The 27,450-nt window shown below is 43.0% G+C and overlaps 1 protein-coding gene and 1 long non-coding RNA gene across 4 annotated transcripts in view; one reads left to right on the forward strand and one right to left on the reverse strand.

The window, feature by feature from the left end:
• Positions 1–766: 766 nt before the first annotated feature.
• On the reverse strand, positions 767–1,795 carry LOC119873266. Its single transcript, XR_005364375.1, has 3 exons — positions 1,591–1,795; positions 1,161–1,227; positions 767–1,012 (listed from the first exon to the last, which is right to left on the reverse strand). It is a non-coding gene; the product is annotated as an uncharacterized LOC119873266 (long non-coding RNA).
• A 7,684-nt stretch (positions 1,796–9,479) lies between these two features.
• STAT5B (signal transducer and activator of transcription 5B) overlaps positions 9,480–27,450 on the forward strand; it is a 70,231-nt gene continuing 52,260 nt past the window's right edge. The window contains exon 1 of one of the 3 annotated variants that reach the window (XM_038547294.1): positions 9,480–9,643. The gene's annotated coding sequence lies outside the window, so the exon portion shown is untranslated. Of the gene's footprint in view, positions 9,644–9,948; positions 10,201–27,450 lie in introns of those variants that run through there. The other 2 variants (XM_038547295.1, XM_038547293.1) reach the window with 2 other exon arrangements.

Raw genomic sequence — 27,450 nt, forward strand, 5'->3', positions numbered from 1 at the left:
AGCTCGCCCCTGCAGTGGAAACAGGAAAGAACTTGGCAGTCTTATGTTTCAAACCCCTCCCCAAAATTGTGCAAAGAAGAAATGGAAGCCCAGAGAGGGGAAGGAGCTTGCCCAGGGTCACAGAACGGGCATATGGCCTGGTGTGCAGACTATGATCCATAAATGAGCCTGCCCCTCTGCTCACCCAGTCCAGTCACATCTGAGGCTGGTCCTACCTTCAGAAAGGTCCAGGAGGGCTGTCTTGAATCCTCACAAACTCACAACTGCTGGTAGGCCTTGCCAGAGTAGGACACGCCCTCCCTGAACCTTGCCTGGATCACAGTCCCCCCTCCCTGAGAGCCCCCTACGGGGCCTGCAGAGTTGGGCAAGGCTCGGCTGGAAGCCTTCCATCCCCTTTGCCCAGCTTCCCTCTCCCCTGGGCCTCCCCTCTGCCTGGCAGCTGGCATTGGCAGCACCAAGGGAGAGCCTAGCTGGGCCAAGACCATGTGTCCTGGAGGGAATCGTTCTTGTCTACCTCCCTCCTCCTCTATGCTTTCTTGGATCTGCCTTTTCTCTCCATTCCCTACCCCCTCACAACACTCCTCAACCTTCTTGCTCCTCCCTACCTCCCCCACTTTCATTCTTTTTTTTTTTTTAAGGTTTTATTGATTCATGAGAGACACACAAAGAGAGGCAGAGACATAGGCAGAGGAAGAAGCAGGCTCCCTGAGGGGAGCCCGATGTGGGACTCGATCCCAGGACCCCAGGATAATGACTGGAGCCAAAGGCAGATGCTCAACCACTAAGCCACCCAAGCATTTTTTTTTTAATTTATTTTTAAATTTCAGAGAAAAAGCCAAGTTTCAGGCTCCTTAAGCTGGGATATATAAGTCTGACACACATGCTTCCACGTATGGCTACAGTATCTTAGTCTCATGGAGGAGGAAGCATGCAGCCTCTCCCTTGCTTCTTCCCTTACTCTAGGTGATTCATTTGGCAGAGGAGGACCAGACACATAGCACTAGGAGGTCACCTGGAATAAGAGTCAAGTGTCAGAGGTGGGAAAACCTGTAAAGATGGTTTCAAATGGGGAAACAGAGGCTGGAGAGAGGAAGTGATTTGGCCAGTGTCATACCACCTGTCAGTGGCAGATGCAAACCCATTGCCCATGAGCCTCTCACCTCCAGCAGATGGGTAAGCCAGTTGTTGGGAGGAGAGTCCTTGGATTCTGAGTCCTCTGAGTCGTATCTGGAAGGCAGAGAACCATTCTTGCCATGGACCCTCTTCTGGGCATTTGAAGAAGGTGATATGGGGGCACCAAGTCCAGAGTGGGAGCCCTGCCTGCCCCCTTCCAGGTAGCCGCCTCTCTAGCCTACTCCCCAGGGCCTGTAGGGGCCTGCTGCTCCAGCTGGCAGCTGCACCCACCAAACATCTGGCTAGATTGGGCTGGGCTTGGCTAGAAGGTAGATAGTCCTGGGTCCTAAAAAGCTAGGACTGAAGTGCCAGTGAACATAACTGGAGGGGTTGGCCTATAAATGGATGTGCCCCAGGACCTTCAGGGAACTCACATGCTATGCCCTCACCTTGTGTCCAGTGGCTGCCACTGCTCACCTGGCTAGATCTGACTCTCTCCTCTTTGGCCTCTGTCTGTGAGGCCCTGAATCTCAGTGTCCTTCATGGCCTGTTGCCTCCTCTTGCTTTTTGATTTTCCTCTTCTTTTAGCTTCTTTCTCTTTAGGGCTCTGTCTGGTTCTCTGGTCCTGTCTGGGTTTCTCTCCATTTCCTTGTGCCTCTGTCCTCCCTTTGCGATGCAATGGGGTGGAGGAGGAGCTTTGGAGCTTTCCCAGGATGGGCAAAGGCCACCCAAGGGAGTGGCAGAGGGAAGGGTGTCAAAGTTGGGTTGGGGGCAGAGGTGATTGTGGTCTTGGCTCTGGATAACACAACTACCCGGAAATGTCAAATTTGGGGTTTCTTTTTGTTTTCAGTCCCCTGCTTTGGTCTCTGCTATTTCCCACCACAAAGCACTCTGGTGGTTTTAGGGGCCCAGACTATAGAGGAGAAAACTGAGGCCTATGGGATAGGGTTCAGGAAGATCAGAAATTGCTTAGGGTCCCAGGCTGGCCTCTGTTAATTGCCCCTCATTTCCAATTCCAAGACACACCATTACATGGAGAGTGAGAAAGGATTTTAAAAAATCATATGGGGGGCAACCTCGGTGGCCCAGCGGTTTAGCGCTGCCTTCAGCCCGGGGCATGGTCCTGAAGACACGGGATCAAGTCCCACGTCAGGCTCCCTGCATGGAGCCTGCTTCTCCCTCTGCTTGTGTCTCTGCCTGTGTGTGTGTGTGTGTGTGTGTGTGTCTCATGAATAAATAAATAAAATCTTAAAAAAATCATATGAGACTACATCCCCCAAAAGAAGACAGACCATAAAATATTATTAGGAGCAGTAATAATCCCTAGCCTAGTTTGCAGTTAGCATATGACATACATAGCCTGACTGAATCATGGCACATTGGTATACAAACGTCATCCTAGGGAATCCCTGGGTGGCGCAGCGGTTTGGCGCCTGCCTTTGGCCCAGGGCGTGATCCTGGAGACCCAGGATCGAATCCCATGTCGGGCTCCCGGTGCATGGGGCCTGCTTCTCCCTCTGCCTGTGTCTCTGCCTCTCTCTCTCTCTGTGACTATCATAAATAAATAAAAAAAAAAAAATTAAAAAAAAAAAAAAAAACAAACGTCATCCTACCCTTTAACTCAACTGATCCTTGTGACAACCTTGAAGGTAGGCAGAGCCCCCTTCATCCACTTTGGTTACTCCAGGAAGGAGAGCTGTCCACAGGTGTCTGGCCAGTTAGTATACAGCTGGATCCAGTTAGTATATACTAGGATCCCAGTAGCCCAGCCCATGTGCAGGTCTCCGTAGAGCCTTCCTGACATCCCCCAACCCCAGCACACACCCACAGAGGGAAGACGTCTCCTCTGGCTGGGCTAGCCCATAACTGTTCTGTTGCACAGCACATGGCACATCCATCTCCACACCACTCCGTGCCCCTGCTCTGTTGACCTGTGCGTTCTATGAAGGTGGGTTTGAATTTACAGAGGAAGGGAAGAATCATCCCAAGTCCCATTTCCAGCCTGCCCTTGGAAACCAGGTTAGCCTAGAAGGCTGTGCTCATGCCCCTTCCCTGGAAAGAACAGATTGAGGTCACCTTGACCTAACCGTCCCTGGCGGGTGGGAAGGGCTGGCAGAGGGAGGTGGTATAGAGATGTCTTTGTTTCCTCTGCTCCAAGTCCCTTCTTCAAGGAGAGTTCGTTTGGGAGCCAGAGGGCAGAGGGGAGGCGGGGTGGGGGTGAAGAGCCTTCCCAAGAAAGCTGGAGGCATTCCAGGAAGTATCTCTGCTGGCAGAGAGAGAATTGAAGCCCTTGGGCTTATCCATTCTGCTTTCCCCCACCTTGCCTCTGCTGGATTGTCGACCTCCTCTCTAAACTCTTGGAAGGGGAGCCATAGGCCCACATTCAGCCTATCCTGCACCCCCAGGATCACTGTCCCTTTCTCTCCCCAGATTCCCTCCCTATCCTGGTACCTACCTGTAGGAACACTGCCCCATTCTAGTCCCTGAAGAATGTCCTTCATTCTTCTTAGGGGAAGCAGGACTTACGGAAGGGGTGTGTGTGCAGTCAGTAATTCTGCGTGAATTGGGGGGAGGGGAGGAAGCTGCTGGGTCCTGGGTGAAGCCTGTCTGCCCTTCCTGCCTCTGTCCCTTGTCCTCCACCACTCTTCAGGGAAGTCAGTTTACAGTGAAGTTACCAAGAGAACACAAGGCCATCCTGCCTGAGGCACAGTGACTATCTCCTGTTTCTGGGAATAGGGGCGGGAGGGGTTCAGGACCCATGGCGGGGAGGGAACACCTGCCTCTCTTCCTTTGTCCAGCTGCCCTATCCACCTGCCCAGGGAGAGCCACCTATGGGATGAGGAGGTGAGAGGGAAAATGTCTGTGCTCAGCACACATTTCCCGCCAGTTAGGAGAACAGGGAGGAGCTCATCTTTGCTCTTCCTTTTCAGGGCAGGGGTTAGATCCTGCTGCCTGCGGGGTGGAGAGAGGACAGGTGGCCCCCAAGTGGGACTGCCAACTGTCCTAAGCAGCCCTGCCTCGAGTCTGGCTCTCATCCTCTCCCACGAAGACTACCAGGTCCCTCTACTCACTCATTTCTTCTCCTTCCAGACCAACAAGAAATCTTTTGTGCCTCAGCCAGCCAAGTACCCTACCTCAAGCCTTCAGTGGGGTGTGTGGGAGAAGACCGTGCCTCTCCTTGCTTGCCACCCCCACGGCTTGGCCATTCTCTTTTGTTACGACTAGAGGGGGTTCCTTTCTCCCTGTCTGTTTTTCATTGTTCCCTGGGTCATTATGTTACAAACCCAACCACAACTTTGCTGCCGTTCCCCTGCTCCCAGCCTCCGAAGGTGGCTCCCCAGCACAGAGCAAGTGGTAGATATAAAGCCAAAATGAAGATGAGGCCAATGCTCCGTTCCCTCCCCACTGGCTACTGGCCTGCTCTTCATTGGCTACTGGGATCCACCGACTCCTGGGCCTTCCCTTTACTCTTTCTTAAGCCATGCAGTCTCCCCAGTGCCCTGGCCTCTCTCACTCCAAGCTTTTGCCCCCTTCATTCCACCTCCCTGCAATACCATTCCTCCCTTGGCCACCTGGTAACATCCTGCTCATCTTTCATGGGGTCAGTGTGATGTAGAGAAAAATACAAAGGCTTTGGAGTCCTAAGGAACCTGGTACAAAGCCTGGCTCTGCTGTGTGACTTTGGGCAGCTGAGTTTGCCTTTCTGGGCTGAGCTACCTCCTTCGTAAAAGGAAAACAATGAGACCCATCTCCTAGGATTGCTCTGAAGATTCAGTCACAGTGACTAGCATATGATAGATGTTCAGGGACCCTGGCCAGTAGAGGTAGGCATTTTCTCCTGGGCCTCCTGTAGCTCTCAATCCTATACTGAGGCCACTATTTCTGGCTCTTCACTAGTTGCTGAAAGGCTATGTTCCACTGCTTGGTTCATGATAGAGGCTTCATAGGTATTTGTTGGCCTTTTTTTTTTTGGCTTAATGAAGGTCCCTCAAAAAGGAGAGGGATTCCCCATGCTCCAACACTTCAGGGGGTCCCTTGCACTGATACAGACCTCTGTTTCCCTTTCACACATCCTGACCCACAGCATCCAGAAGGCTCTCTCTGCCACCCTGGCCTTTGCCTGCTCTAGTGCTACTGACTTGCTTTCCTGCCATGCAGCAGCAGCAGCAGCAGCAGCAGCCTCATCTTTGCCTGAAGCTGGGCTGACTTTTGAATTCTTAATCCAATTCTCCAAGCCAGGAAGATACTGCCTGAGGTGACACTCTGCTCCTTCCTCTGTGTCAATTTTGTCCTCCCTGGATACCACCACATTGCCCTAGGGCTCTGAGTGGAGAGGGCACTGTGACACTGTCCCAGGAGGCAGGTGGCTTTCCAGAGAGCCATTCCTTTAGTTCTGGCTGGAAGGGAGCCCAAGTAAGTGAGGCACACAAGAGCAAGACAGAGAGTGTGTGAGAATCGCCGTGTGAGTCCTGCAAGGACCTGCACATCCATCCTTCACATCCCATCTCCCCACCCTCACCTCACTGCCACGCCACCTACTCCCAGCCCAGCAAGCTGCCTGGGGTTGGGCTGAGGGAAAGAAAGAGTAAATACACATTTATTAAGTGCCTTCTGTAAGCCAGGCATGATGCTTGGCTACTTTCACAAATATTGTCTCTCCATTTTTTCTTTTTAAAAAAAGTTTATTTATGTTTTATTTTTAAAAAAGATTTTATTTATTTATTCATGAAAAACACAGAGAGAAAGAGGCAGAGACACAGACAGAGGGAGAAACAGGCTCCCTGTGGGGAGTCGATGCAGGACTTGATTCCAGGACCCTGAGATCACCCAGGTGCCCCTAATGTTTTATTATTAATAATAAATATGTAATCTCTACACCCAACATGGGGCTCGAACTTGTGACCCCAAGGTCAAGGGGTCACATGCTCTTCCGACTGAGCCAGCCAGGTGTCCTTTCCTAATGTTTTAATAGGTAGTACAGCACATGGCAAAAACTCAGAAGATTCCAGGGTGCCTGGGTGGCTCAGTTGGTTAAGCGGCTGCCTTTGGTTCAGGTCATGATCCCAGGGTCCTGGGATTGAGCTGCGCATCAGGCTCCCTGCTCAGCGAGAGGCCCCACCCAAGCATGCTTGCATGCTTTCTCTCAAATCAATAATTAAAATCTAAAAAAAAAAAAACAAAAAAAAAAAACCTCATAAGATTCAAAATGGTGAAGAATTAATTTTCCACCTTTCCTGTCCCCCAGATCCCTTTTTCAGAAGCAACCACAATTACTCAGGTCTTGTGTGCATCCCGGAAAGATTCTATGTATTTATAAGCCTATACTTTACTTCCCATGACTCACACATAAGGGGAAACTGAGGCCCTGAGAGAATTGAAGTAAGGTAACACAGCTGGTAAGTTGGCAGAATTGGGATTTGGAACCAGATCTAATTAGAAAAACTCAGCTCTTTTCACCACCCACGCTCTGGCATTGACAAAGCCTCTCCTGAACCACCGGCTGTGACAAATCTCCATTCTAAGGCCCTAGAGATCTGGAGATCTGCCTTGCTGTCTGCTGAGTGTCCAATGCCTGTATTGACTTAATAAGGAGGAATCACTCCCCTATGAAAGAAGATAATTTCCTGCCAGGGTCCTTCCTTGGCTTCTGTCCCCAAGAATAGCCTGATTCCCAGGGTTCAGAGCATTCTGGAGAGGGAAGCCACATGAGCATAAGTTTCTGACTAGAGGGGATTGTGGTTGTGGTTTCAATGATGTTTCCAGAAAATGGTCTCATGTTCTCCCTGTGGCTGGGCAGGGCTGAGGGAGTTGTGAAGCAGGGAGCTGTTCTCTCTTCTCCATGGCAGCCACATGTGTGTTCTTGAGAGCAGGGGAAAGAGGCTGGAGTCAGTCCCTGGGTGAGAGTAGGTTGTATGTATGCACAACGGCTGCCCACCAGAATTCCAGGCTCTCCTCAAGCCTTTTTCTCTCCTGGGTCAGGATAGGGTCAGCTAAGAGATGACCAACTCTCTCTCCAGTGGGTGTCAGTGCGTCTGTAGGTATGTGTCTGGGAAATTTCTATGTGGGCTCTCTGTAGGGCTTTCTGGATCGTAGCTTCCCGTTCAGTTTCTTTCTCGGATTCCTTCTGTGTTATGTCCCAGTTCTGTGTGCCCTCCATCTAGGGAACTACATCCCTGAGGCCCAAGAGAAGAGGGTCTCACCTTATCTGAATTGACAAGTAGGGAGAGGTAGGTGTTAGACCTTCCTTCCTGTCTTAGGTTGACAACATTCTTGTTTTGCTGAGGTAGTCACCCAGAACATTCCGTCTTTCGTGTCTGTGCACACAGCCAGCCAGATCTAGCTTGATTCATAGTGGTCAGTCAGACATGTGCTGTGAGACACAAGAATAAAGGTGTACCTACCCCACCCTCATGTGCTGTGAGACACAAGAATAAAGGTGTACCTACCCCACCCTCCAGGACATTCTAACTAGCACCCTGTAGCCGTCACTTAGCAGCAGCCAAGGCAGCTGGACAGAATTCTAGACCTCACTAGTCCTAGGAAGAGGGGTGCAAATCTTTGCTGTTAATAGCTCTATAGTGCCTAAGTCTTTCAAAGCCCTATACATGTATTATCTCACTTAATTCCACAACAATGCTACAAGGTAGGTCCTATGACCATCACCACATGACAATGAGGAAATCTAGGCCAAAAACTTGCTCAAGCAGTTGACAGCAAGTCTGGTTTTAGATTCCTTGCTCTTAATTACTACACAGTCCTCCTGATTTCCATTTCTATTCTTAGAGTATAGGGTTTGTTCCTCAAATATTTATTGGGTGTCTGCTCTGGGCTGGGCATGGGATGGACTTAAATGGGATATTGTGTGCTGTCAGGGGTAGAGAGATACATAAACAAGACATTGTCCTTCAACACAAGAGGTGCCACGATCAAGGCATGAACATCATGTGATGGGAGACAGGGAGAGGGAAGTTCTCACTGCCTAGACAGAGGGCAGACATCTAGAGGGCAGGACCACATTCCAGGCAAAGGGAACAGCATGTGTGCAGATGGGAAAACTTACAAGGAGAAATATGGTATACTCAAGTGCCAAAACATCTTGCACAGGGACCATCAGAGGGGTGCCAGAGAGCTCAGAGCTGGTGTTTCCGTCCAGCTTCCTGCTCCAGCCTGTCCTGCTCTAACCTCCAGGTGCCCCGCACCTACTCTGGGCAAAGCACTGTGCCAGGTGTTGGCCCAAAGTGTGGGATAGAAGCAGTTGCCTAGGTGGGGGTGGGGGGGAGGGAGGACTTTGTGATCAGCTACAGACACAAAGATCTTTGTGGTTGGTGCCATTCTGGAGGTAAAGGGAAGGCTGCTGGGAAGAGCTGCCAAAGGAGGTTTATGGGAGAAGTTGGGGCCTTGCAGATCTCGATCATCTCTTGACATGAAGATTTTTCAGACTGTGAGGAAGGAAAGCTCGGTGTCTCTGTGTAAGGTCCTCCTTCTGCCCCTGCAGCTAGGTTTCTGGAGATCTGACACGTCTTGCTTTGGTGCTGGCCCTTGGAGGGTTGCCAGGGAAACGGCTGGCCAGCTCCAGAGATATAGCCAGAAGAGAGGAGAGTGGGTGACTCAGGCTCACAGGACACCACACCCCCTCCCCATTACACGGAAGAGGCTCTCAGAGACCCCTTTCCTCTGGATCTTACAGAGGCGATCGTGTTTATTCTTCCCTTTCTTGGTAGAGCAGTCCTTCCCTCCCCGCAGCTCTGACTGGTGGGAGCTAGCAAGAGTCCCCAGGGAGGGAAATGGTGTCAGACGCCCCCCCCCCCCATTCACTCTGGAACAGTGGACGCATCCAGTTGGCCTGGGCGAGTGTAAACTCCTGCTGTGCCCATTCAGGCTTTCCGCCCGGGGGGTAAGCAGGCAGCCCTGGCTGAAACGCCCTCCAGGGAGCAAACCCGGGATAATTATTGATGGGGCAGCGGTGGACTTCTGACCTGGGCCTGGGAGGGACAGGCCCCGGAACGCGGGCCTCGGCCCGGGGGAAGGGCGGGTGGCGGGCCGCGGAGGGGGGCCAGTCGACGCGACCCCAAGAGTCGGCGGCGGGCGCTGCTCGCGGTGGTCGAGCGACCCAAACAAAGCAGCATGTGCTGGCGGCCCAGTGGGACCCGGCTCGGGGCCCGGGAGGGGCGCCTCTCGCAGCGGCGACAAGGGGCCGCGCGCGGCGCCCGCCCCTCCCCCACGCCGGCGCGCCGGGGGGTTCCGGGTCCCTCCCCGGCGGCCGCGGCCCGGGTGCGAGGGGCCACGGGGCTCACGAGCGCGCGCCGGGCGGAACCAGGAAGCGGCGCGCGCTGGCGCGGGGCGCGCTCGGGCCGCGGTGCGCGAGCGGCGCGCGCGCCCCCGCGGGCCCCGGCGTGAGGAGACACGGCGGCCGGAGCCGTCACCCCGGGCGGGGACCCTGCGCAGGCGGCTACGCGCGGCGGCCCGGCCGAGGGAAGCAGCGAGCGGGCGGGCGGCGGCGGCGGCGGCTGGCGCCCGGAGGGCCGACGAGGTAGGAGCTGCTGGGCGAGCGCTGGGCTCGGGGCCGGGGAGCGAGGCCGGGGAGCCTGCACGGGCGGGGCCCCGCGCCCTGGCCGCCCAGACGCCCGCAGGGCCGCGCCGCCGCCGCCATCGCTCCCCGGGCCGCGGGGGCTGCGCGCCGGGGTCGGGGGCGCGGGGGGCGCCGGGGCACGCGAGGGGCGTCGTGCCGAGGCGGGGGCGGGCGGAGGGGGTCGAGCGGGGGGGCGGTGCGGGCGCGCGTGCCGGGGTGGGCGTGTGAAGGGCCCGGCGCCGACCCCTGCCGGCGGAGGGGGCTGCTGGCGTCCACCCCGCGCCTCCCGGTTGCGGTGCCAGGCAGCCCCTGGCGGCTCCTTGCCTTGCCTCCTGTTTCAGAAGGGGGATCTGCGACTCCCGGGGTGGGATGAGCCCGGGGGTGCCCGGTGGGGTGAGGAGGTGTTAGGCAAGCCTCAAGGAACAGTGCCTTATAAGGAGTCAAGACAACAAATACGAACGTTTCGATCCGGCTCTGGGGTCCGGGATCCCACATCAGGACCCGCCAGGCCCCGGCTGGTGAGTGTGGCAGCGGGATGCGGCATGCTTTGTGTTTTTTTTTTTCTTTCTTTCTTCTTTCTTTCTTTCTTCTTCTTTCTTTCTTTCTTTCTTCTTTTTCATTTTCTTTCTTTCTTTCTTATCTTTCTTTCTTTCTTTTCTTCTTCTTTTTTTTTTCTTTTTTTTTTTTGCTAGCCAGGGATAGTAAAAAAAAAAAAAAAAAAAAAAAAAAAAAAAAAAGCCCTGGTGTCGGGGGTAGATATGGAGAGTCGGAAGGCAAGTCGTGGTGTCACAAAAGCTGGTCTGAGGCTAAAGGAATCTGGCACGATGGTCAGGCTGATCAAAGAAGAGAAAAGAACTTGTGTGGAGCAAGAGGCGTTTGCAAACACTTGTAGCTAGCAGTGATGGAAAAGGCAAAGAAGAAAAACAAGTGCCAGCTTTTAGGAAGATGGGATTAATGAAAACCACAAGAATGTGAAAGGCAGAAACAGAAGGGATCCTTCCCAGTTCTTGTTCTTGTCCCTCGTGAGCCTGTCAGACCTTTGTATCAGATAAATAGTACTAAAAGTGGGTCATAGAATGTTGGAGCTGGAAAGGACCCTGGGATTATGCTACATTCTCTTATTGTACAAATGAGGAAATTGAGGTCCCAGGTAGATGGAGTAAGTGGCCTGCTCTGTTGTCGCAGCTGTTCAGTCCTTCTGGGGCTGAAATGTCGGGTTGAGGACTCTCAGGTCAGTGCTCTGCCCAAAGCACTGTGCAGTAGATATTTACCTAAATACAGTTCCATTAATTGTCGCTGGAATGTCCTCGGGGAATGCCCCTTGGAAGGGCTAGTGTGTCACCAAATTATTAAACAGGTTTATGTCTTTTTTTTTTTTCCCAGTCTTCAAATGGTGTTTATCATCTACTGGTATCTTAGGTTTCCAAAGTGTTTGGATAGCCGCCTGGGCCATAATAAGCTTTCAGCTGTTGCGTATATTATCTCAGATAATTTTGTTATTGTTCAATGGAGATAGCATAACTTTGCTTTTTTTCTCAACTTTCTTGTTATTTGTTTGTTTATATTTATCAGCTAGTAGGAGAGGATGTGTTTTATTTCATGTGCCTTTCATGTTTTTCTAATTTTATTTTGTAACACTGAACATTGGATCAGTTCTGATAATTTCAGATAGTGGAATCCTATTGATTGATTGACTTTTTATCGAGGCTTTGAGTTTTTTGTTTTGGTACCAATTTCCATCTCATGGCAGATTATAGTTGTTAGAATTGATAGTGTAACGGGGAGAAGGGGCTTCTGATTTTAAGAAAAATTTACCATTTGGCAGTTTATGATGTCATGTTTAAGTAAAACACTACACCTTTGGTCAGGTAAGTGTCATCTCGTAGATTACTTGTTTTCCAGAGCCTTTCAGAAGATGAAAATTTCAAGTGCCTGGTTGAGACACAGGGAAGGATTGGAGAGAGCTTTCTTCAAAAAAGCAAAACCTCAGAAAAAAAAAGTTGATTTCTATCACTAGCAGTTTGGTTATTGCATAACTTGGAGCTGAACTACATAAAATCTTTGCTGTATACCCAACTCCATAAATTATCCAGCCTTCTCTCTTGTCCTGGCTTTTTCAGCATTCATGTTTTTGCCAACAGGATATTTTGGATTGTGTTAAGAAATTTAAGGTGGATATATTTCTTCCATGGGTACTTCGTGATATATATGATAGAAAGGGGGGAAAAAGTGCTATCATTGTTTGGAGTGTTACAACATAAATATTTTGGTCAGCACTTCCTATTGTGCCCCAACTTCTCATTTCATCTTCATTTTCTGGCTCTCAATTGATTTTTTTTAAGTGTTATTTACATATGCAGAAACCACATCAAGACTAGTAAAGGGTGCCATTTATTTATTTATTTATTTTTTTTTAAGGGTGCCATTTATTGCTCTTCTGGTACTGATGTCAAGTTTTTCAAGTTATATTAGTGTTAGTATTCAAACTATTTGATTTGTGTTAGGTTTATATTTATGAATGTGCTTGTGGTGGTTCATTTGACTTGTTTTTGTGTAGGTAGGTGATCGAGGTAATCTTATAAAGGGAAGATGTTATAAATAGGTAAATAACATGCAAGATTAGATTGCAAGTTGAAGGTAGAATCAAAGGAAACTTAACTATTCTAGTGCCCTGTAAACATATATGAATCTCAAAAGTGTTCACAGATTTCTGGATATTCTAACTACCAGTGAGACATTTTTGCCTCTCTTGTTAGAGTATAGATTGCCACATTATTCTTACAAAAGGAAGCAAAAACAAAAACCTTCCAGTTTTTATTAATTTGTCTTGAGTATTTGAGTATCTTTTAAAAAGATATCTGACAATTCCAGGTTACTGAGTTCTTCAGAAAAATAATATCCCTTTACTGCACAATAAAGTGTCAGAATACTTTGACTCCGGAACTTAATAAAAATAATGTTGAAAAGTTAGCGCTAAAGTACCAGTGTCCCCAATTTTGTGTAGTGGTTAAAGGAAAAAAATTTTTCTTTAAATCTTAGCTTTGTTAATAGAAGTGTTCTAAAATCGGAAGTATTTTTTCCCCTGCAATGTTGGAAACACAAGTTTTAGGCTTATTTCTGGGAATAAGAAAGTCAAATTTCACAATCTAGTTTCCATTGATCAGACTGTTTTTTTTTTTTTTTGTACATTTAAATCGTGAGCATCACAGTGATAAAAAACTTTTTTGAAATTGTACTCATTTTTAATTATCCTTATTTTAAGTAGAATATTGACATTGGATCTTTTCTTGTTAATGATGATAATCCCTTGTTACTGAAAAACTTAAGTCAGTTTGGAGATTTTACAATATAAATCTATGCTCTTTTTACTAATCAAAGAGAGGAGTAATTTACAGGTGTTAGATTTCTAGTTGGTTGAATGAGACCCTCACTTTTGATGGTTTCAGGGTTTTAGATGACGTTTATTACTTTTGTTAGTTTTGGACACACCCATGACTTCCTTGGAAGGTATCTTTGAGGTTTGGTTTCCTTTTTTTTTTAATGGTAATATTGGGGTGGGGGTGCTTCCTGTTTGTATTTTCAAAATTAGGTCCACATGTTAACTTTCTGATACTGTCACATTTTAATTTTAAACATATAAAGACAAGAATCAGATGACATGTCGTTTATCTTTGTCCATTGTACTGCTTGCTTCCTGACAGCCTTACTGAGCTCAGCCTGAATACCCAGTTAGGAAGGCAGGGCATTCCTGATTCTTTTCCCAACTGTCTTCAAGGTATAGCAGCCTCAGAAGGACTCTTACAACAAAGGTGCAGTTAACAGAAAAAAGGGGCTATTGGTATCTGTCTTCTTCCAGGTACCTAGATAATGTATAGCACTAAGAGTTGAAATGTGTTCTGTGGAGCCTTGAACATCAGAATTTTAAAGAAGGGTTGCCTGGGGCTTATGTTTATATGGTCTAGAACCCCATGTATTAGAGTGATTATAGCAGGGTGTTTTTTTTTTTTTTTTTTTTTTAAGTTGTGAGAGACACAGAGAGAGGCAGAGACCTAGGCAGAGGGAGAAGGCAGGTTCCTTGCAGGGAGCCCAATGCAGAACTCGATCCCCACACCCCAAGGATCAGGCCCTAAGCCAAAGGCAGACACTCAACTGCTTAGCCATCCAGGCATCCCTGACTATAGCAGTTTTTCTGACCTCACTTAAGTCCTACAGAATGTCATGGAGAATTTAAATAAGAACTAGAACAAATTTAGGGTATGGTAGTAGAACTTAGGAGAAATCATCCTCAGCTATAAAACTCTTCTTTGACCCTCCTGGGTAATTTTTGTGTGGTATGTCACCTTTAACATAAATATTGGAATATGGGTTATATGGAGCCTTGAAGAGAAGTATATCCTTGAAAGGAATACATACAGTATTGTTTCAGGGATTAAAGCTAAGTGGCCTTTTCCTGGCTCTTAACTAACTATATTCTAAGGACTATAATGATGAGATAGACTCCAAATTAAATTGGCATTCAAATATATTTGCAGCTCAGGGGCATTTTATGTCTCCTAAATTTTCTTTTGTATCACATTAGTAAAGTCAATTACCATGTTGCACAGTTATGCATAATGCACTTTGCAGTTGAGCTTAATACAGATTATCTTGACCTCCCAGTCTCCCCTCCTCAATATTCAATAAAGGAGAAGTTATAATTTGTCTCGTACTGGATATTTTCTTTCTTGGATTTATTCATAATAATTACATCCATTATCTATGTATCATAATACTATTAAGATGAAAAACCATATATTGATTGATAAGAACATTTATGTTTTGGAAGCTGGCTTGCAAAATCTACTCCAACATTCACTCTCCATTTATTACTCCATTGCTTTTGGCACTCTTTTTTTAAAAAAAAATGTTTTCCAGATTTATTTTTATTATGTGAAGTATCTCTACATTCAGTGTACTGCTAGTTTTCTGAGGTGCTTGTGCTGACTCATTTTTTTAATTATACTAAGATATAGAGTATGATTTGAGAGCGGCAGTGAGATTCTCAGAAAATATGAAAACTTTCCTTTCTGACTAGTTAGAGAAAGGTTGGGGAAGACAAGGGGAAATACATCAATGAACCAATCAATTATTGTTATTTGTTGGGATTAATTTGATGACTAATATTTTCAATGCCCATCAGGCTAAGTAAAGGGAATTTGGCTTTACTCTGTAATGATAATAGGACAAACCCAAGTATTTTCTAATACTGCTTGTTTTCCCCTGGTTGGGTTTTTTTGTTGTTGTTGTTGTTGTTGTTGCATATGGGAAATCAAGCCAAAGTTACCAGTAACAGCCACATTCATTATTTGTATTAAAAACAACTATTTACCACTCTGGGCTATAGCTCTACCTATCAGGGGCTCATCTGGGAAGATGTTAATAGTTATCTGTATAATTATTCCATCTTTCAAAAAGTGATCAGAAAATTGGTTTAAAAATATTTCAAATTGGGATGCCTGGGTGGCTGCCTTTGACTCAGGGTGTGATCCTAGGGTCCCAGGATCAAGTCTCGCATCAAGCTCCCTGCATGGAGCCTGCCTCTCCCTCTGCCTATGTCTCTACCTCTCTCTCTCTCTGTGTCTCTCATGAATAAATGAATAAAATCTTTTAAAAAAAACTACTTCAAATTATGTCCAAAACCTAAAAGTGGAAAGATAACAAAAATAATACCTAACACTGCCCACTTAAAAGTGTGCCAAGCAATGTTATAAGCTCTTGCCATATTTTAACTTATAATCCTCAAAGGAGAGAGTATCATTTTCAGATGAAAGATGAAGAAATGGCCACAGAGAAGTTAACTTGTCCAAAGTCATATTGCTAGTAATAATGGCAAGACTGGATCTAGACCCAGGACAAGCTGACTCTGTAGGCTGTGTTCCTAACCACTGCACTGCAAACAAGAGCAGGCAACTGCAACTTTGCAATAACATTTGGTGTCTTTAAGGCTTATATTTCTTTATTTGTGCTCCCAAATGGACTTTTGTTTATTTTTAATAGAAAAAAATGTATTTAGAAATTTTTAGTTTATGAATGTGATAAGTATTTTTCCAACTAAAGTATATAATCATGGTAGAAATTATGTTAAAACAGAGAATGTCTTAATTCTGACTATAGATTGTCCTTTGTTGTTCTGCCACTAGCATTATCAGATATATCATAGAAGATCTATAAACTATCTCCTTGGCCTCTTCTTTACAAACAAAAGGATCATTTGCACCAAGTTAACATGTAACATATTTGTTTATTGAAAATGCAAATACCCAGTTCATTTTATTTACAACTTTATTTTGAAGGGATTTGCGACCCTATTCTTGCTGTATTGAAGCTTTTTAGAGTTACTAATTGTGATTTCTAAGAATTTTAATTTGGGATTTAATTTTTAAGGCAACTGAAGCAATTATTGTGTGTTTAGAGCTATGCAAACGCCAGAAACTAGAAACTAGTCTCAGAAATTTATTCCTTTTTATATGCAGTGGTCTCAGTGTTTTTCCTTGGAGGTAGATTGTTGTGAAGTTAAATCTTGGAGACAGAATTCACTACCCTAAAGTGTAGTAGTTTGAATTTGAGAGGTCAAGTCAGAGAGGAGAGAAACTCGAATTCCCTGAGCAGAGGGTATAAACTTGTTCAAATAAACAGAGGATGTTGTCTTCCAGGATTGTCAAACTGTCACCTTTGACCAGGGTTGAATTTTCTTTGAATGTTGACAGAAGTTACAATGTCAGTGGAAAAAGCTTAATGTGAAGTATCTATAACTCAGAATTTCCTTATGTTTGTGTCAGTGAGATCCTACAATTAAAGCTGTTTTTTTTTCTTCTGTGTCTGATGAGTTTTAAAAAGCCTTCAGTGGGGTTTTCCATCCTTGAGGTAAGAGTAAATTAGAAAGTTTGTAAGAAATTATTTTGTGTTGTCTAAAATTCAGAGCCTATAATCTGTGGCAGATTGTTATGTTTTTATAAAGAATGAGACTTAATTCAACCTGCAGAAAATGTGTTAAATAAGCGACGTTCACAAATGCCATTGTAGTTTTTGGTTTTTTTTCCATTGTAGTATTTGTAAATAGAAACTTTTGAGCCCTTAATCTGTTAAAGTACTAAAAATTACATTTATCAGCTTTATTTAATTTTTTTTATTTCTTTTTTTTTTAAAGATTTTTTATTTATTCATGATAGACATAGGGAGAGAGAGGCAGAGACAGAGGCAGAGGCAGAGGAGAGAAGCAGGCTCCATGCAGGAGCCCAACATGGGACTCGATCCCAGGTCTCCAGGATCACACCCTGGGCCAAAGGCAGGCGCTAAACTGCTGAGCCACCCAAGAATCCCCAATCAGCTTTATTTTTTTTCTCAGAATTTATTTACTTATTCATGAGAGACACAGAGAAAGGCAGAGACAAAGGGAGAGGGAGAAGCAGGCTCCCTGCAAGGAGCCTGATGCGGGACTGGATCCCAAGAGCTGAAGGCAGATGCTCAACCACTGAGCCACTCAGGTGCCCCGAATTTATCAACTTTATAATGCAGCATTCTACAAGATTAAGATAGTCATTTGTAATTTGACTAGGTAAAGCATTCTCTCAGAAATAATTTTAATTTTATGTTTTCATTTTGCTTCATGTTTCTAAAATATTTTGGTAATCTTTTATGCTTGAGAAAAATAGCAAACTAGAGATCCATAGAAATACATAGCTCTTTACAAAATGAAACAGTCCACCCTGTGGGTTTATGTTTTATAATTTGTGATCTGTTTCTGATAGAAAGTGAGGGAGAATTACAGTGAGAACTGGACATTATAGAGCCTTACTCAAAAGATATGGAAAGCCTAATAGGTACAGATGCAATGCACATACTCCTCTTTGTGTTGTTACTGTTTCAATTATGTAATGATATAAGGAAACTCTGAACCTATCCTGAGCATATTTTAAAGATAAGTTTATCTTGAAATGAGTTTTAATATCAAATAAAAATACTGAATTCATTGTGATGCATATAGATTTATCTTCCTCCTTAACTGCTGAAGGTATCAAAACAAAATAGAAAATATTTGACTTCCTGAATGCCATGGCTACAATTAATATGCTGAATTGTGATGAAGCAGGATTCCTTGATTTTGCAATACCAGAGCATAGCACATAATTTTAGAAGAATGGATCCTTAAGTAAGTTATTACCTTAAGCACACATTTTAAATTATGTCCTAGAAATATGACATTGTCAAAATTTATGGTTTTGAATTTCTATTACCCAAATGTGAGAAATTCTAGTTTGAGAGAACTTTGTAATACATTCCAGTTCTGTTGGTAAATTTGAACAAGGCAAACATAAAAACTAGCCAGTGGCTTTTATGGAATAACTCATAAAAGAAAAAATATATATGTAAGTGCATAAATATTAACAAGTTCCTTATGTCAAAAAAAATGCCAGAAGCCAAAGATAAATGACAAAAATAAGAAAAACATTGCAAACATAGATGGCAAAAGGTTGTGGGTTAATGTTATTGTTGTATTTATTTATTTATTTATTTTTAAAAGATTTTATTTATTTATTCATGAGAGACACAGAGAGAGAGGCAGAGACACAGGCAGAGAGGGAGAAGCAGGCTCCATGAGGGGAGCCCAGGTGGCCCAGTGGTTTAGCGCCGCCTTCAGCCCAGGGCCTGATCCTGGAGGTCCGGGATCGAGTCCTGCATCGGACTCCCTGCATGGAGCCTGCTTCTCCCTCTGCCTGTGTCTCTGCCCTTCATGTGGGACTCGGTCCCGGGTCTCCAGGATCAGGCCCTGGGCTGAAGGCTGCGCTAAACCACTGGGCCACCCGGGCTGCCCTGTTGTTGTTTTTAATAAAGTTTGTTTGTTTGTTTGTTTGTTTAATGAGAGAGAGAGAGAGAGTGCGTGCGCCAGCCAAGCAAGGGGAGGAGCAGAGGGAGAGGGACAGGCAGATTCCTGCTGAGCACAGAGCTGGATTCGGGGCTTGATCCCATGACCCATGACCCCGAGATCACAACCTGAGCTGAAACCAAGAGTTGGATGCACAACTGGCTGAGCCACCCAGGTGCCCCAGGTTATGGGTTAATATTAATATATAACGAATATATATCAAAGTTAAAAAGATGGTCTCCCAAAGGGAAAATGAACAAAAGAAGAGTTACAAATGCTCAGCAATCATATAAATTTATGTTCAGTTGCACTAGAAATCAAATGCAATAAAACAATTACATGATTTTTCCACCGAACAGATTTACAAAACTAAAAATATTGAAAAAATAAAAACAGTGTTGCTTAGGAATGTGGGGAAACTGACACCTTCATATTCATTGGTCAGCTGTAAATTGGTACTTTTTTTGAAAGGCAGTTTGATGTATGTATTGAAAGAATTAGAAATGGGCATTCCTTTTGACCTAACAGTTCTATTTAGAGGACATCTGAAATATATTAAAAGATTTATATATAAGGATGTTCCTCATAGTGTTTGTTTGTTTGTTTATTTATTTATTATTTTTTTAAATTTTTATTTTTTAAATTTTTTATTTATGATAGGCACACAGTGAGAGAGAGAGAGGCAGAGACACAGGCAGAGGGAGAAGCAGGCTCCATGCACCGGGAGCCCGACGTGGGATTCGATCCCGGGTCTCCAGGATCGCGCCCTGGGCCAAAGGCAGGCGCTAAACCGCTGCGCCACCCAGGGATCCCTGTTTATTTATTTATTTATTTATTAAATATTTTATTTATTTATTCATGACAGACGCACAGAGAGAGAGAGAGAGAGGCAGAGACACAGGCAGAGGGAGAAGCAGGCTCCAGGCAGGGAGCCTGATGTGGGACTCGATCCCAGGTCTCCAGGATCACACCCTGGGCCAAAGGCAGGCACTAAACTGCTGAGCCACCCGGGGATCCCCATAGTGTTATTTAAAATAGCAACAAGGGATCCCTGGGTGGCGCAGCGGTTTAGCGCCTGCCTTTGGCCCAGGGTGTGATCCTGGAGACCCGGGATCGAATCCCACGTCAGGCTCCCGGTGCATGGAGCCTGCTTCTCCCTCTGCCTGTGTCTCTGCCTCTCTCTCTCTCTCATTGTGTGCCTATCATAAATTAAAAAAATAAATAAATAAATAAAAATAAATAAATAGCAACAAATTGGAAAAAACTTCAGTATTCAGCATTAGAGGATAAATGAACTAAATTGAATATTTTATATAATGGAATACTATTCAGCCATTTCAACATGTTATAAAACAATATTTAATGATGTAGGTAAAGTTTACAATATATTACTAAATGAAGAGGCAAATTGCAAAGCACAACTGTGCTTGGAAAAGTATAAACATTGAAAAACATATTCTGCGTTATAGGATTCTGGGTGTGTGCATGCATGCGTGGTTTCTAAGTGTCTTCCCATTACAAGTAATAATAAACGGAATACTTTGTGTTCAAGAAAGAAGTTATTTTTAATGAATGGAAAAAGAAAATATGAGATATATATGTGTAACAATATTATTTAGCCATAAAATAAGGGAATCTTGCCATTTATAACAACATGGATGAATCTAGAGAGCATTATGCTAAGTGAAATAAGTCAGAGACACAAATGTATGATCTCACTGATATGTGGAATAATAAAAGTAAAAAACCAAACTCATAAAAAAAAAAAAAGATTGGTGGTTGCCAAAAACAGGGGTAGAGGACTGTGTGAAGGTGGCCAAAGGGTACAAACTTCCAGTTACCAGATGAGTAAGTTCTGAGTATGTAATGTACAGCATGTGACTATAGTTAACTGTATTGTGTATTTTAAAGTTGCTAAGAGAGTAGATCTTAAAAGTTCTCCCCCCACACACAATTGTAGCTATGTGAGGTAATGGATGTCTTTTTTTTTTTAAGATTTTATTTATTTATTTATTCATGAGAGAGACACACAGAGAGGCAGAGACACAGGCAGAGGGAGAAGCAGGCTCTATGCAGGGAGCCCGATGTGTGGGACTTGATCCCGGGACTCCAGAATCATGCCCTGGGCTGAAGGCGAAGGCAGGCGCTAAACCGCTGAGCCACCCAGGGATCCCCAGTAATAGATGTCTTAACTAACCTTATTTTGGTAAATGTTTTACTATAGATATATGTGTGTATGTATATGTATACACACACACATACATACATATATCAAATTACTACATTGTATACCTTAAACTTACACAATAATTTATGTCAGGTATGTTTAAATAAAGCTGAGGGGAAAAGTTAAAACGACTTTTGTGTGTTGATTTGGAATGAGAAACTTATTTTTATTTTCAGTTAGTATTTCCTTTTTAGGAGCAGAAAGTGAGTAGTTTGTGATGTTTATGTTAAATATTTCCCATAGTATATTTATTTGGTGTGCTTTATGACATCTTTTTTTTTTCATATGACATCTTTTGTTAAAGAACCATATTAAAACTATTCTAATTTTATATTTAATGTTTTCAGAATCAACATAATTTGAACTTGAGGACTGAGTTATTAACTATATTTGGTGGAATGGTCCATATTTTTATATATAAGCTGATGGTGAATTACATTGTTTTTTTTGTTTTGTTTTGTTTTGTTTTTTTTAAATTTTTATTTATTTATGATAGTCACAGAGAGAGAGAGAGAGAGAGAGAGAGGCAGAGACACAGGCAGAAGGAGAAGCAGGCTCCATGCACCGGGAGCCCGATGTGGGATTCGATCCCGGGTCTCCAGGATCGCGCCCTGGGCCAAAGGCAGGCGCTAAACCGTTGCGCCACCCAGGGATCCCCTGAATTACATTGTTTTTATAATTGTAATGAAGAGATTATATTGCTTTATTTGTGTATGTGCTCTGTTAAGCTACCATTCTTTTTTTTTTTTTTTTTTTTAAGATTTATTTATTTATTCATGAGAGACACAGAGAGAGAGGCAGAGACATAGGCACAGGGAGAAGCAGGCTCCTTGCAGGGAGCCCGATTTGGGACTCCATCCCGGATCCCAGGTTATCACGCCCTGAGCTGAAGGCAGATGCTCAACCGCTGAGCCACCCAGACGTCCCATTACCATTCCTTTCATATTGAAGATGTGTTTTTGTTTGTTTGTTTGTTTGTTTGTTTCAACTTTTGGGAAAAAAAGTTAGGTCTAGTTTATTTTAACATGTGGTAACCCTGTGAACATCGTATTATTTCAATATATTTTGTGTATTTGCTTTTGTACTGCTTTCTCTTTCATGATGATACCTACAAAGATTGCTAGGTTTATGGGTTTTTTTTCCTTGTAATCCCATTAGTCATGCTTAATGACTTCTCTAAATGTTTATTATGTTATTCATTTGGGACTATCTGGTAAAGGAAACCTCTAGTGAAATATTTTCTCTTGGGTGTATGTCATTTCTAATACAAGAGACTTGTATTCTGCCTTAATTAAATTCACATTAAATAGTTTCCTTGTAATTAGATTTAGTGTTTAAGAAGTGTTAAGTGTTAAGTTTAAAGGAGAAAAATGAAGATAAATTACAAGTTGATGTTTCAGAAGAATTTTGGTGCACAAGTATTTAGGTCTTAGTACTTTTGCAGCAAATAAAATTACAGTCTTAAAATATATATATTTGAACCCAGCAGAAGACTTACTTATTTTATTTTTAAAATTCTAAAGATTTTATTAGAGAGAGAGTAAGCATACAAACTGGGGGACGGGCAGAGGGAGGGGGACATGGATACACTCTGCTGAGCAGGGAACCCAACTCTGGCCTTGATCTTAGGACCCTGAGATCATGACCTGAGTGGAAGTCAATCGCTTAACCAACTGAGCCACCTAGGTACCATAAGATTTTTTTTTTTTTGAAGTAATCTCTACATCCAATGTGGGGCTTAAACTCACCACCCCAAGTTCAAGGATTGCATGCTCTTCTGACTGGGCCAGCTAGGTGCCCCAGGCCTACTTATTTTATGTAAAATTCAGCTCGTTAAAAATCTTCCTTAACCTGGATTATGCCATATAATTTATTATAATGGAATTTGCTGTAACAGAATTTTTTTTTAAAGATTTATTTATTTATTCATTCAGAGAGAGCGAGAGAGAGGCAGAGACACAGGCAGAGGGAGAAGCAGGCCCCATGCAGGAAGCCCGATGTGGGACTCGATCCCGGGTCTCCAGGATCACACCCCAGGCTGCAGGCGGCACTAAACCGCTGAGCCACCAGGGCTGCCCTGTAACAGAATTTTAAGTCAGTTTTGAGAATACTAAAACATAAGAGAAATCATATAGTACTTTTTAGTGCTTTGTAAACCTAAATCCATAAAATAGTTAAATGTATAAAGATAAATATTTTCATGTATTGAAGTTAAAACCATAAACATATACTGCCCAGGATACCTTCATAAATAAATCCTGTTGATTTTCTGGTTCTTTTTTGCTTATTATTTCTTTTCTTTTCTTTCTTTTCTTTTCTTTTCTTTTCTTTCTTTCTTTTTTTTTTTTTTTTGCTTATTATTTCTTAAACTTCTCTGCCTCCTAAAAATGTGATCAGTCTCATTTAATCCAAATTGTTTTCCTTTGGCTTCAGTGTATTGATCATTGCTGATTTTCTCTCTCATCTGTTTTATCACTATGATATTATTATGACCAGTTAGAATAATCCCCTTCTATTTTTTTCTGCAATTTTTATGTTTTTATTTGAGGAGAGGGAGTATAGGCAGGGGGAGGGACAGAGGGGCAAGCAGACTCTCCACTGAGCAAGGAGCCTGTTGTAGGGCTCCATCACATCCCTGAGATCATGACCTGAGCTGAGGTCAAATGCTCAACTTACTGAACCACCCAGGTGCCCCTCCTCTTTCTTCTTTTATGTATCTGAATCATACTTACCAAACCATGAGATACTTAAAAAATCATATAAATTTGGGGCCTCAAATTTAACATCATAACTTTTATAATATGGCATCAGCAAACTATAGAATATATTTTTAAATTAACATATAAAATGATTGGGCACCTGGGTGGCTCAACTGGTTAAGTGTCTGCTTTAGGATCAGGTCATGATCCCAGGGTCCTAGGATCAAGTCCTGTGTCAGGCTCCCTGCTCTGCAGGGAGTCTGCTTCTCCTTCTGCCCTTCCTCCTACTCATTCCCTCTCTCTGTTTCTCTCTCATGTATGCACTCTTTCAAATAAGATCTTTTAAAAAAGGAATAAAATGATTTATTGCTTTCTTAATTTAGAACTAATTATTTGATTGTGTTCTAGTCTTTTTTTTTTTTAAGTTTTTTATTTTTTGTTTTTAATTTGAGAGAAAGAATGAGAGCATGAGTGGGTGGGATAGGGAGAAGCAGATTCCCTGCTGAGCAGGGAGCCTGCCCTGGGGCTCCATCCCCAGACCCAGGGATCATGACCTGAGCCAAAGGACGCTTAACCTACAGAGCCACCCAAATGCCTCGATTGTCTTCTATCTAGTCTTTTGTCTGATTTTTGAGAACTTGGTTATTTCTCACAAAGATGAGTCTTCCCCAAGTCTGTAAATCTTAAGGTTATCTCTTTAAAGGAGCTCAAATATATGTAACATTCAAAAGATAAAAAAAATATTTCTTTCAAAAGTTATTATAATTTTGTTTGAAACTCTTTAATCTGCTTTTTGTTTCTTAGCTGCCAGGGGGCTTTGTGTGTGTGTGTGTGTGTGTGTGTGTGTGTATGTACTTAAAAATACTTCCAAAGTGAGTAAAGAAATTTATTTCAAAATTTTCCAGTAATTGGGCTATCGGTTAAGGTAAGACTTAATAAATATTTGTTGACTGGTGAATAAATGGGCTGTATAATCACAATACTTTTTAAGGCAAAATTAGATAACAACTTGCCCCATTAAACTGTATTTGCTAGTGGTTCTTAACTGGAAATGAGGGGACCTTTTGAGACTCTAATGAAACCATTGACTCTTCCCAGTAAAATACACATACACATAAAATTTTGCATATGTTTCAAGAAGTCCATGGACTTGGGTGGCTCAGTGGTTGAGTGTCTGCCTTTGGCTTAGGGCATGATCCCTGGGTGCTGGGATCAAGTCTCACATCAGGCTCCCTGTAGGGAGTCTGCTTCTCCCTTTGCCTATGTCTCTGCCTCTCTCTCTCTGTGTCTCTCATGAATAAATAAATAAAATCTTAAAAAAAAAAAAGTCCATATACTCAGGCTACAAACCCCTAATATAAACATCCAGCCTTCATTAATACAGGTAGTGGAGGTGGGGGCATATGGAGAAGAGATAATAATCCAAATTTACACAATGTGTACTTATTTTAAAACCTCTAGCCTGATTTTCTTACCTGGGGGCTCAGGAAGGACTTATTTACCCCCAGAAACTCAATAAATATCAATCTACTTCAATATTCAAAAGGTCTATTTCATTGCATAGCCCTAGCATAATTTAATCTACTAACATCTATTAATGGATATTTAAGTTGTTTCCAGTTTTACTTTTTTATAACGAATTCTGTGGTGTAGATTCTTAAGTTGAGTGGGTGTTTTTGCATTTACTGGACCATCCTTTTATTTTTTTAATTTATTTTAAATTTATTTTTAAAGATTTTATTTATTTATTGATGAGAGACACAGAGAGAGGCAGAGAGAGAAGCAGGCTCCATACAGGAAGCCCAATGTGGGACTCAGTCCCAGGACTCCAGGATCACTCCCTGGGCGGAAGGGAGGTGCTCAACCACTGAGCCACCCAGGCATCCCTGGACCATTCTTTAATGTAAGTTCTAGAAGTTAGAGTTGCTGAGCAATTTGTATAAATAGTTCACCCTCCAGAGAGACCATTCAAAAGCCACCCTTGGTAGTTAACATGCCTACTAAGAACTAGTGTATGATGAGGATGGCCATTTCCCCATATCTTCCATGACTAAGTATTGATAACCTTTATATCTTTGCTAGTCTCCATATTTTTATTTCTTTGATTTCTAGCAAGGTTAGACAGTGCTTCACATGTTTAATGGCCATTTTGTTTCTTCTTTGTCATTTGCCCTTTTATATAATTTAGCTAATTTTTTATATAGCTGTTTGAGTTTTCCCAAAGATCTTTCTGTCTTATGTATTTCCTCTCAGGAAGTTACTTGCCTTTCAACTTTGTGTAGTATTTTTTTGCAGTACAAAATGTTAAATTTTTATGTTGTCTAATTTAATAGTCTTTCTTCTCTGATCTGGGTATTAAGACATGCTTAGAAAAACCATCTCTACCCAAAAATTATAAAATTTTCATTCGTATTTTCTTTTTTTTTTTATTTTTTTTTATTTTAAATTTTTTTTTTTTTTTTTTTTTTTTTATTTATGATAGGCACACAGTGAGAGAGAGAGAGGCAGAGACACAGGCAGAGGGAGAAGCAGGCTCCATGCACCGGGAGCCCGATGTGGGATTCGATCCCGGGTCTCCAGGATCGCGCCCTGGGCCAAAGGCAGGCGCCAAACCGCTGCGCCACCCAGGGATCCCCTCATTCGTATTTTCTTTTAGACTATTTTGTGGTTCTATTTTTTGCATTAAGTTTCTCCATTCATCTGGAATCTATTTCTGTATAAGAAGTGAAGTGGCAATGTAGCATTGTTTTCCTGAGAACAATACTATTTATTGATCACTCACTATATGCCAAGCATTGAGCTAAATATTTCACATGTATTAACAATTTTAGGGCAGCCCCAGTAGCGCAGCGGTTTAGCGCCGCCTTCAGCCCAGGGCGTGATCCTGGAGTCTCAGGATCGAGTCCTACGTCGGGTTCCCTGCCTGGAGCCTGCTTCTTCCTCTGCCTGTGTCTCTGCCTCTCTCTCTCTCTCTCTTTCTCTCTCTGTGTCTCTCATGAATAAATAAATAAAATCTTAAAAAAAATTTTTAACCTAAACCAATTCCAAATGGTGAGCTAGTTATTAAAAGAAAAAAAAAAAAAACCACCATTCCCCACCATCTCAGCTCCCTCTTTGTATACTGATAAAGTACATGGTTAACATATATTTTAAGTCCTCATAGCTGTTTAGATCCACTGCTTCTTTGTTAAGTTCCAGAGATCAGTGTGTCTCTGAATATATCCCATTATTTTAATTATTGGACATTTTATTTGGTTCATTACAGTTTTTTCAGAGAGTAAGTCGGAGAGGTGAGAATTTTTCTGGATTGCCTCTGAAATAGGCATTAGGATAGATTTTTTTATCTGATTCAAAATGAATTTCATTCTTTGAGCAGATGGTAGATAATCACCAGTAGTTCCATTAAAGATACACTAGATTTAGTCTTAAACATGTGTTCCTATAGAAATAGTAACAGAGTAGTAATTTTTAAAAATAATACTCTGTCCACTTTCAACTCCCAATAGTGTAATTTCATTATGACATTTCAGTAAGTTATAGTAAAGCTTTATTTTTTTAATTTAATTTAAAAGCTTAGTATTGCTTTCAAAATGTTCTTCTAACCAAAACATTGAAGGAAAGTTATACATGTTACAGATAAAACATGTATGAACTAGAAAAATGTACACAAGAGTTATATAGGAATATGTAAAATATTTGTTATGGATAAGCACAGTTGAGTACAAATACAAATGCAGTTTTCTAGTAGCTACCTTTATTTTTTTAATACATTGAACTTTATTGAAATGAAGAACCTTTGTTCATCAAAACCACCAAAGAGTAAAAATACAAGCTACTGAGAAGATATTTGCAACATTTATCACTAGTAGCTACCTTTGAAAAAGCAAAGAGAAACTAGTGAAATCAATTTTAATAATATATTTTCTTTAACCCAATGTAT

This window comes from Canis lupus, chromosome 9, assembly GCF_011100685.1.
Source record: "Canis lupus familiaris isolate Mischka breed German Shepherd chromosome 9, alternate assembly UU_Cfam_GSD_1.0, whole genome shotgun sequence".
NCBI classification, from domain to species: Eukaryota; Metazoa; Chordata; class Mammalia; order Carnivora; family Canidae; genus Canis; species Canis lupus.